Source organism: Phaseolus vulgaris, chromosome 2 (genome assembly GCF_000499845.2).
Source record: "Phaseolus vulgaris cultivar G19833 chromosome 2, P. vulgaris v2.0, whole genome shotgun sequence".
NCBI lineage: Eukaryota > Viridiplantae > Streptophyta > Magnoliopsida > Fabales > Fabaceae > Phaseolus > Phaseolus vulgaris.
This window is the reverse complement of record NC_023758.2, coordinates 43,186,449-43,198,570: the sequence shown is the minus strand read 5'-3', so window position 1 is coordinate 43,198,570 and position 12,122 is coordinate 43,186,449.

The following is a 12,122-nucleotide window of genomic DNA, read 5'->3' as shown; positions in this document are numbered from 1 at the left end:
CTTGTTCTATGACCAGTTCAACTTTCCATTAATTATAAATTGTTTTGGATATGTCTTTAGTCCATGTAAAATTACCAACTTTTTTTATTTTTAGTTCCTATATTTTTTAAAAAAATAAATTAAATTCAGCATTTTTAATCCATATAAAATATATGAATTTTGGGTATAGTTTTTTTTATATTTTTAATTCTCCAAGTTTTGAAATCACTATTTTATTTACATTATTCATGTACATTATTCATGTTAAGATCAGTAGGATGGATCTTAAAAGTTTAAAGGTGTTATGTTGACATTATATCATAAGACATATATATATATATAATACTAAAGATAAAATATAATGTAAGTTTTTTATGTGTGACTTCTTACATATCAATATATTCAGAATAAAGGTTTGCATATATGTTTTGTGTGTATGCTTTGCATATTTGGAGTTGGGTTCGACAAATTTTTCTTACTTCTCATTTCTCTAATAAGAATGATCTTCTTTCTTTTATTAAGGGTGATGGTAGTCCTTTGGTTAAATTGATTAAGTTTGTTGTGATAATTTTTTCCATTTAAATGATATGGTGTATGAAGAATTATACTAGATTTCAGATAAAATTGAGGTTTCTAGGGCTATTTCGGTAATTAAAGATTTAACTTGTCTAATGAGAAATTCGTCTAAAGTTTCAATGAAGAATGATACGCTGGATTTCAACATGATTACGTTTTTTTTTATTAATACTCGTAGTGGTAAAGTTCTTCGTCCTCTTCTTGTTAGATGAGAGTTTCCTTTATCAGGCTGGGTTAAAATTAACACTGATGGGGTTGTTAGGGGTATCCTGGTCTTGTTACTTGTGGAGGTATTTTCCGTGGGAGTATGAGGGAGTTTATTGGTGTTTTCTCTATGTTTCTTGAAGTTCAGACTGTTATGGTTGCTGAGTTTTATGGAGTTATACATGCTATGGAGGAAGCTCAAAAGATGGGTTTACTAATGTCTGGCTTGAATGTGATTTTGTCTTGATTTGTGTTGTGTTTACTACTAGGACTAGTGTTCGGTGGATGCATAATAATCGATGAAATACTTGTCTTAATTACTGTGGAAAAATCAGGTTTAGGATTATTCATATTTTTCGTGAAGGGAATGCGTGTACTGATAAGTTGGTTAATTTAGGATTTATTCATAAAGAGTCATTTTATTGGTATAATAGTTTTCCATCTAGTTTGTTATTAGAATTCTTTATGAATAATACTTTTTTCATGTGATGACAGATGACTGTTGTTATTTGAGGTGTCAACCTAACTGAGATGTCAAGTTGCATAATGATATCTAACATAAAAGTTTTTATAAAAAAAATCAAATATTATGTTTTACAATTCTGAGGATAAAAAAATAAATGTATTTTGAGAGACCAAAACCAGCACTCACACTAAAAACATATATAAAAATCCCTATAATTATAAGTAATATAAGAATTCTTCTACTAAATATTTATCTAAGGATATTTTTTCTTAGTCTTTTTGTCTTTTAAATTAGTTAGTTCTTTATTTTTTTTTCTCAATTTTCATTTATTTCATCTATATATGATATCCTTTATATTTTGATAGCTACCCCCTCCCCCCTCAAATAAATATACGAAATACAATAATTTATAGTAATGTGGAAATTATTATATACAATAACTATTTAGGACTATTATTTTTATTTAGTAAATTTTATTAATGCAAGTCACAATAAAATAATATTAAGAAAAAACTTTATTTAATTTTTCATTATGTAATTAATATAATAACATCTAATTTAAGTACTCCTAATAATAATATACAAACATATATTCCCTAGTATTTGTATACAAAATATTTACATTACAATAAAATATAGAGTTTTGAAAATATTATGTGTTCCTAATGATGATAGCAATTTACAAGCATATATAAAGTAAGTTAATTTAAATTTAAACAATAATTAAATATTATTTATTTTGGTCTTTGTAATGATTAATTAGTAATGTTATGTGTGTGACTTGCATTTCCAAAATTTGTAGAAATGTGGACTTCCTTCACCACAAAATCATTAAATTTTGATCCCACGAGTACTTGGTGGTTGGGATTGAATTAAAGAAGTTTCACAGAAATAAACATTTGAGGTGCCTATATGAAGAACTATTTTGGATGTTTCAACAAAGTGAGAAAATGAAGATATAAAGTTTATGAGTGTAACCAGAATATTGGTCGGAGATTTATTTTTTTCAAACTCTATAATGCTCAATAATATTATAATGGAAGTGGATTACATGTCAAAAGAATGTAAATAGTGGATTTGATAGGAAAAAATTTCACTTATTCTAAGGTTATACAAACCGACATTTATACACTTTTAATTTTTAAAATAAAAATTTATTTTTTATTTTAATAAAATAATAATACTACTCGTTTTAATTTAAAAAAATATTTTATTTATATTATAAAAAAATTATTTAATAATATCTAATTTTAGAGAAAAAAATAAATAATAATTATATTATATTATATTATATTGTTTTATAAATTAAAAAATTATTAGTATTTAAAGTAATTTTTATTATTAATCAAAATTTATAAACTAATTTTAATTAGTATCCAACTTTAATTACTAAAATTTTAATTATTAAACTCTAGATATTAAATTAATTTAAAATATAAAATATTTAAAATATAAAATAGTTAGCAGTTAAACTTGGTAGTTAATTTTATATATTAATTTAAAAATTAGTTTATAAATTTTATTAATAATAAAAACTATTTTAGATATTAATATTGTTACGAAGTGGCTCGATAGGCCCAACAAATACTCCTTAGGATAAACTCTGATACCATATTAAGAAAGAGTGGACTTTAAGCCTAACTCAACCCTAAAAGTTAAAGAAATAAAATTAACATACTATAAGAAAAAAGTAATTTAATTACCGACTTTAGCGATAAAAATACGAAAGTCGCAAATCATGATCTTAGGTTTTACACTTCTAATAAGTGACTTGAACTATTTTCTATCTTAATCCATGAAATACATGTGGAGAAATATAATAAATAGAAAAAAAAATATAATTTATTTTTGTTTTTTATAATATATGTGTTTCTACTAGGGAGATGAGACCTAGAGAACTATTGAAGTCTTCTTCTCCTTCCTTCAATCAGGCAGGTGACTGGGTGATGGGCTGAGATTCTTCTCGTCCTCCTGCTCCTCGGTCTCGGGTGGATACCGGATGGTGAGGGTACCTGCGAATGCATTCCGACGCTCAAGTCAGTAAAGCGGGTGGTCAGCTCACAGGTAGGTGAACAGTAATAAATGACGTACCTTACTCCTTGGGATGCGTGCTATTTATATTATTCTAATGAGTCTAACTTATTGGGCTCGTTTATCGAGGTGGATACCTTTTATGGTTGTATTACCTAATTCTTAATCGATGGATTAGCTTCGCTGACCTTGGTTTGAGAGGATAATCAGGATTGGTCGTCGGCCGTCGGCCTTAGGCACGAGTCGGCCATCGGCCAGATTGCTTGCTCTTGGTTGTCTCGGCCGAGTCTTCGAAGGTCTCGGCCAGATGGGTCGTCAGCCAAGTCTTCTCAGGTTTTGGGCAGGGTCCCGATCAGGTTGACCCGATCTCGAGCAGGGAGACCAAGGGTCGACCTCGCCAATACCGGTACAATATAGTTAAATGAATTTATTAAAAGTAATTATTAAATATTTGATATATGATTTCTTTTGGCAACTAATATAAACACATAATATAATCATAAATAGAGATATCACTTATACTACGAGATTTTTTGTTTAATATGTTAATAAAGGATGAATTATTTTATAGAATGAAATAATAAAATATCAATGAATGCACTAATAAGTAGTCACACTTGGGAGTTACAAGTTAATTAAACTAATAATTGTATATTGAAACTCGCTTAGGATTGTCTAATCATCATACCAAATTTGTGAAACGCCAATGAAAACCTTCAACGACCATTTAACCCTTTTTTGTCACGAAACTCAAATTTTCTACTTCAATCTATCTTCACTGCCCTCACAAATCATAAGGGATTTGACTATTTTTCCCCCGCTTATAGACACGTCTTTTTAAATGTAAATGGTATATTTATTCCCTTCAAAATGAATATTGGTGTTTATTTTATATACATTGAAAGCGTAAAACACTTCTACTTTATTACAAATTATTTTATGATAAAAAAATGTAAAATTAAAGTAAGCTGTTAGAATTTTGTTGATTATGGTATGAGAGGCTAAAATAAGTATATTTTAGATTATAGAAATGTATCTTGATGATTTAATTCTTGCAAATAAAGTACTTTTTATAAATACTTATTTTATTTTGTGTTATGCCAATTCAAAAATAAATAAATAAAACATAAATACAACTTGGTTAAAATCTTTCCTTGAAACTGTCTAACATATACTAATTATTATCATAAGATATTTTTAAATGACGATCAGTTTTAACTACAAGTAATCGTTGTTGTAGTTGTTTTTCTTCACTCCATTGTTTTATACTTTGTTTCTTTACACTGTGATTGGAGTTTTGCTCCATATTTATATTTATGCTTCTTGAACCCAACTTTTCCATTGTGGCTTACAATAGTCACTAAATTTGCACACTAAGTTGCCTCACACTATAGGCTTTTGCTTAGTTCCTTTGAACTACTACTCCACATTTCATAATTGTTCAATTTAGACTTATGTGTCATGAAGATGTCTCATTGACTCTGCATAACCACTTAATAGAGCCGAAAAACTTATGCATTCCATCAGAAACTTATGATCTACAAAAACAAAAAAAAAAACATATTTTCCAGCCGAAAATACTAAAGACCATCATAAGTAGAGTAAGAATATCTTAGGAAAATGATGAGAGGAGAGAATGATGAATGTAGGTAGAGGGTATAGGGTAGAGGGATGATTATTGGAATGAGGAATGAAGAATGGTGGTGAAGAAGAGAATTTTGTGATGAGAAAAGGAAATGCATGCATGAGGGTATTATTAGGAAAGCAAAGAGCATGAGACCCCCACACTAGGGTTTCCCTAAACATATATATGCCACATGTTGTGAGTATATGAATGAGGTTTGGTGTGTCCAGCTAGGGTTTCATGTGTGGACAATTGTAGTGCCAATGTGCTCCATTCCACCTACGCAATTTCAGGCCTTTTCAAACCACTTACCCACCAGAGAGAGGCAAAGATGCATCAAAAGAATGGGAATGGAACCAAGAAACCAAGTTTGCACAAAACTATGCCTATCACTTCTCTTCGGCCCCACTCTCATGATAAAAACAAAAACCAAAAAGAAAATTTCCATAACTTTATGGCCAACGGGACCCACTCTTGTTCAATCCTACAACACGTGTGTGTTGCCCCATTCCATTCAAATCATAATACATACGTCACCCGGGAACCAAAACTTTTTTTATTATTACTTTTTTAAATATAAATATAAAGATGTTTTCACACTCTGTTTCACTTTACACTTACTATAAAATATTAATATTTATAATTAAAATAATTAAGAAAATAAAATAAAATTCTTAATGAAATATAATTAAAATGCAAAATATTAAATAATTTTCAAAATTAAAAAAATTTAAAAATGCATCCGGCACGACAATAGTATCGGATGTGAATTGTTTAACTAATGTAAACACATTAAAGTAAAAAAAATAAAAATAAACAGATAATATAATTTTTATAATAATACGTATTAGTTACTATTCATCAATAATAAAATTTATTATAATTGTACCAATAAATATATCAGATAAAATAAAGATATGTTTTTATTAAAATATTAATAGTACTACTGAATACTTACTCAAACTTTTTACATATATATTTTGAATCGAGAACTAAGCCCAAACACAAATAAAAAAAAAAAAGAGAACAGAAAATCAATTACTCTTTTGAGTTCTTGCAAGTACAATAAATATAAATAGGTTCATGCTTTGTTGGTATTGCCTTTTTTAAAAAAAATTAACGATAACTATCTAATTAACTTTTTTAAAGATAAATCTTTGAAAAATGTATTTCTTTTTATACAAATTATTTGTATTAAATATAAAGAAACAAAATTATATTTATGTAACAAATATAAATATATGTCAAACGGTTATTTATATAAAAAAAATGAATCGAGAATCCATTTATCAATGTATTTATGTTTCTAGGATTAGTATTACTATTAGTTTAGCTTTATTCACTAACTCCCTGAGTCTAACGAGCAACCTTACAGGTTGCAATCGCTGTTATGTCTTTTCCTTAATTGAGACATTGGTAAAAGTGGAGTCAATTACGGTGCACAACTTCGACCATTTATTCTATTCTACCCTAGTTTAGATTGTCGGTGATGTTAGATTTTAGTTTGAAACACTAAATTAAATAGTTTTGATAATTTATTTTACTTTAAGATTTTTTTCCCCTAATATTTTATTCTTTATAAAAAAATATTTGGGTAATTTAACCTTTAAATTTGAATTAATTTCGTCCTTTTGAAACACTGTCCGGTTTCAGTTTTGGAACACGATTTTGAATTTTTTTAGAGATTCAAGAAGTAAAACTTGTTAAATTAACTTATACAAAAGTTAGAGAGAACACAAATAGTACACCCGAACAAAAAGTAATAAAAAAAACTTTATGAAAATCACATAGAAAGCGAGTCTAATGTACAACCTGTTTATGAGAAGAGTTAATGTTTATCAAATGTATTTTGATATTTTACATAAATGACTGGTTCAATGCTTACTATATAAGTTCTATAATTTGAATGAAGAATGGTTAAAAACCTCTTTAAATATATGTATTTTGTAGTTTATTTTGTTGTTGTTTATTTACTAATTTTTACTTAACCAAATTTCTCAAGTTATATATATTAGTTTGATATGATGGTAATATTATTATATAAAAATTAGTTCTTTACTGAATCGAGAGATTCAAAATAAAGATTTTAGTTTTTAAATATATGGAAGCCTTTTAAATCTATAAAATTCTTCCAAATCTTATCATTTAATATTTTCTAAATCCTTTAAAATTTTATCACAAAATAAAAGTATTTTAAAATCATTAAATTATAAAGTCTTAACCTATTAGACTTTTTATGTGTAGAATTATTTTTGAAATATTATATTTTAATTATAAAAAATATTCACAATTACAAAATGTTTAAAAAAATATTGAGCAAAGCATGGTATTATGATCCAACCCAGCATGACAGTAAATTTAAGAAGATGGAAACATAATAGACAAAATGACAGTTTTACAAACCGATCCGGCCCAAACAATATTTTCTATTTTCCTGCACTGTATCTCACCAAAATATGTTCCAGAGATTTTTATTCTTTAGGTATCCCTAGAAAGTAAGTATTGTTTGGGTGAAAATCTACAAATTAATTTTAGATGACTCCATTTTACAAATATTAAACTTTCAATTTTAAATCCTATATTTTAAATAAAAAATATTTTAATTATTTTTAACTAACGATTAATTTAGATATAGTTAGATCCAATTGTGTCTAAAACACCTAAATAATGAGAGCAATCTTCAAGTAGTTTTGACACCCTTATCTTCCTCACTAGAGATAATCTTTAATACAAATAACAATTAATCCTCTATTTTCTTATTAAATCATAAAAAGACTTATATAAACAACCTAACACAAAGAATCACATAATTATTTTTATTTTCCTCCCAATTTACTTCCATTGTATCATTTGCTTATCCAACACTTGATTTTATAAAAAAAAATGCACATTTAGTCCTCTAAATATTACAATTACGCAATTTTAGTACCTCAACTTCTAATTACGTTAATTCCATTGTTACATTATATATAAAAATTTGATTTTAATATATTTAAGTTTTAATTTTGTCAATTCAACCTTTACATGTACCTATAATTTCTTAAACATGATATAAGTCAATGACTATATGTGTTTGTGGGTTGAGGAGGGTAGGATTTGGATAAATCCATTATCCCATCCACAAAAATTAACAGGTTGAGTTGAGTTAGTTTTTTACATCTTTTTTATGATAAATCCAATCAAAGTTAACACACTCTTTGTATGGTTGAATTGAGTTGACTTTCACTAATTAAAATTTTACAAATTTATAGTTAGTAATTAAAAGATTAAAAAAATCTTATAGTTATATTCAATGACATAACTAAAGACTATAATAACTAAAATCATATTAATTAAGCTGCTAGAAATAAATAAATAAATAAATTCGTATAATATTATTTTCTAGAAAATAACAAATATTCGTATAAAATTATGGACTTCAAAACTAATTTACACAATTAGTAAAGTGTGTAAATGAAAGAACTTTTTTTAACTTAAACCCTAAGATTTTTTTTTTCTATTTGTATGAGGTCTTATCAACTTCAAACATAACTTCTCATAAACTAAATATTAATATTTTTGTACATTTTGGTAAATCTTAATACTCTTAAGATTTAAGATCAATCTTTAAGTTTACCATTTGAGAGTTACTAGTTGAGAGATCTAGTTATTGAGAAATTTAACCTCACACTTCATGTAAATCTGAAATTAAAAAAAAAAAACTCAAATAATAGCTTATAGAAAAATTCATCTTATTTAATAAAATTTGACCTTAATTAAAAAATAATTTAGAAGGGAAATTATATGATCTTTTCATGTCTTATCTAGTAAGGTTGGTTATCGTTGGATATATCACATTAACTAGAAATTAAAAGATTTCATAATATATAAATGAATATAAACATGATCTTATAAGTTGGTTTTATAATGTTAAATTATATTTTAAATCAATTTCTTAATATGGTATTATAGTCATTCAAAACATATTATAACTCTCAGCGAGAGTTTGTTAGGTTTATCGTGACACCTGCTATGGGGTGTTATCAGACCATCTATCATAAGTCGATTTTATAAGGTTGAATTAGGCTTATTGTTAATCTTTTAATGTGATATTATAATCATTTAGAACACATCCTAATAAGAGTATGTTGGATTTATGATGTCATCCACAATATATATATATAGTATGACCTATAAGTTCACAACGTTAACATGAAAGTGTTGGAGATCCAAGATTACAGAAAAGTTTGGAAGGGGAAAATGAGGTATTTGTTGGACAGGTATAGGAGGAGCTCCGCTTCTGAAGCGATATGTTTCGTGAATGGAAGGAAGGGGACAAGGGACCTCATTTTGACACGTGAGTACGTCATCATGAACCTCACCCTATCCTTAGATTCATTGGGTACCTCTTCGATCACTTCCTCTTACATCTTATTCGACATAATTATTACTGTCGCTGACTTGTACAAAGCCATCTGGGTAAGCAAGCCTGTGTTTGTTTTCTAACACTAATCATTTTTGAATCAAAATCCCACCAATCCAACTTCTACACCTGGATTTAATAACTTCTCCATTTCAGTACTCACCCTTCCTCTCATTCATAAGCACAAATGCCAATCAAAATGTAAATTCAGTAAAAGAGTTGTCAACAATCCAAAAATAGATTAAATAAATAATTGTATATTACAACTTAAAATATTAAAATAACAGTTCAATAAAATATTAAATATTCCTTAATCTTAACTTTTTCTCTATCATCTATTATCATTATGTATTCTTGCACTTATGGTGTATATACATGGATTGTCATATCTTAGTTGTTTTCTTTTGGAAAAATGGTGTAGTTGATTTAAGATGATAACTAATCAAGTTTTTGTGAGTTATCTTTTTGCAGGGTTAATATATTATATATTATAGTATTTTTTTTATGTATTTTTATTGAAAAAAATGAATTAAATAATAAGACACTTGAAGAATACCTCAATCTTTGTATAAAATTTTATAAGACCCAAGAGAGATGTACAATAAAACACAACTTAACACCTTATTCAAAAACAAAAATCAAGCACTAAAATGTACAGACAAGAAAAAGAAGACTTTACTCAACCCTTCTCTTACCGCAAGTCTTGAAACAAGATTTAAGATCAATACATCATTGAGCATAAGTGAAAATCACTAATCTTTCCTTACTTGTCACACAGGAACAAACTTTTAACTGTGCTAACCTAAATACCTCAAAGTGGTCTACTTTACTTTTCTCGAAGATAACTCTATTTTTCTGCTTTCAGATCTTCCCTACCACTGTAATCCACATGCACCCTCATACTCTATTAATTTTTTTGTTCGTCCAAGATAAGCTAAACCCTAAAAGATGTGCTTTGGCTTCCTGGTGATAAACAGATTCCTCCCCAATCAACTTACTACACAACCTCTGAACCTGTCAAACAATTTTACAACTAAAGAAAACATGGTTACCCGTTTCCTCCTTATCGTCACACATAACACATCCACTACTTTCCAATATCAGGCCTCTCCTTCCTAAGTTGTCTCTAGTTACCATTTTATCCAGAAAAACCATTAATGCTAGTTGTTATTTTTTTTTCTTTATGTAAGAGTGTGTATATAGATTAAAAGTACCTATGTATATTTTTATTTATATATTTCTTTTACTGATTAAAAAAAATTCATATCATACCCTTTTAACTTATAACTTTTGTTCATAACAATTATGATGACAAAGCATGGATCACATGAAAAATAAAATTTATAATAATTTTAACTATATCTTTTTGGTTCTCACATTTTCTTAAAAGAAAATTATTATAATCATCCATGTCCTTTTCAACAAAAACTCCTAAAATAGAGGACATAGACATGGAAATCCAAATTCTCACTTTCAACAAACTAATAATTGCATGATGACAATTTCGTCCACTTATAAAAATAAAATCAAACTATTGATGAATGATGATCCATTTAAAGCAATTTTTTAATAGATTAGGTTAAGTAATTCAGAGTTGATTGGTGGAATACATGACTTTAAGGAACACTACTTTACTATACAAAAATGTGCATAATAATTATATTTCCTATTGTTAATAGACTTTGATGACAGAGTCATCAACAAGGTGAAATATCTTATTATGAGTTAAGTTATACATGAAATGATCTTTATTTATAATCAATAATAAACAATAATTGAATGAAGATTTACATGTAAATAATATTCCATCAATAAGATAATAAAATAAAAATATTATGTAATGAATTATTAGATTAAATTTAAGTTGAAATGATAGTCCTTCCATTAAAAATATTTTCACATACATTTTGTTAATTTTATATTATAAATATAATGAAAAATAGTCAAATTATTAAAATTTTATTTATAAATGATTATTAACAGATATGTTAATAATAATTAATTTATAAAATACTCTAATTATATTTTAAGTATATTTTAGATTAACTTCCATTTATTTGAATTTTTTAAATTTAAAATAATATACTTCTTTTATCAATATAAATATTTCCAGTGTAAATCGATTAAAATTTATAATTAATATGATTTCTAATGTTATTATAAATTTAATCAACTACTCATATTTGTATAAAATATGTGTATATATAATTTATTTAAAAGATTCATAATAGAAATAACTACAATTTTTTTTTTAAAATTTTATTTTCTAAACTTATTCTGATTTTAATAAAGATTTTATGTATTAATTAAGTATGAAGATGATTAATACCTGTTTTTTTTTTTTAAATCAAGACTGATAAAAATTTACAAATATATATTAGTTGAGTTCTTGTTCTCTACTCATTTCTGTTTTAAATTATTAAAATATTCTTGAATAACAAAATATCACTAATTTTATTTTAAAAACCTTTATTTTAATACACAATTTTTGCTTTCTATGTTCATCTTCACTGTGATCTCCAAATATTTTTCCTCACATCACAGTTTTTATTACATAAATTTTTTCTTTTATGTGGATTATTCAAATGATGTAATGCCTCTCAATAAACATAAATCTTCAATTTATCATATTAAATCATCTATAGGAATTCACTTGGTCATTTTTTAAATATTTTTATTTGTCTCTAGGTCAGTTGAAAATATCTGACTATCAATTCAAATGTCTAATTATATAAACCCTTAATATTAAGTAACCTAAAAAAGCTTATCTTTTTTCTTAAATTCATTCTATTTAAAAAAGCTCTTATTTCATTACATCCTTCCTCATCCACTCTCTTAAC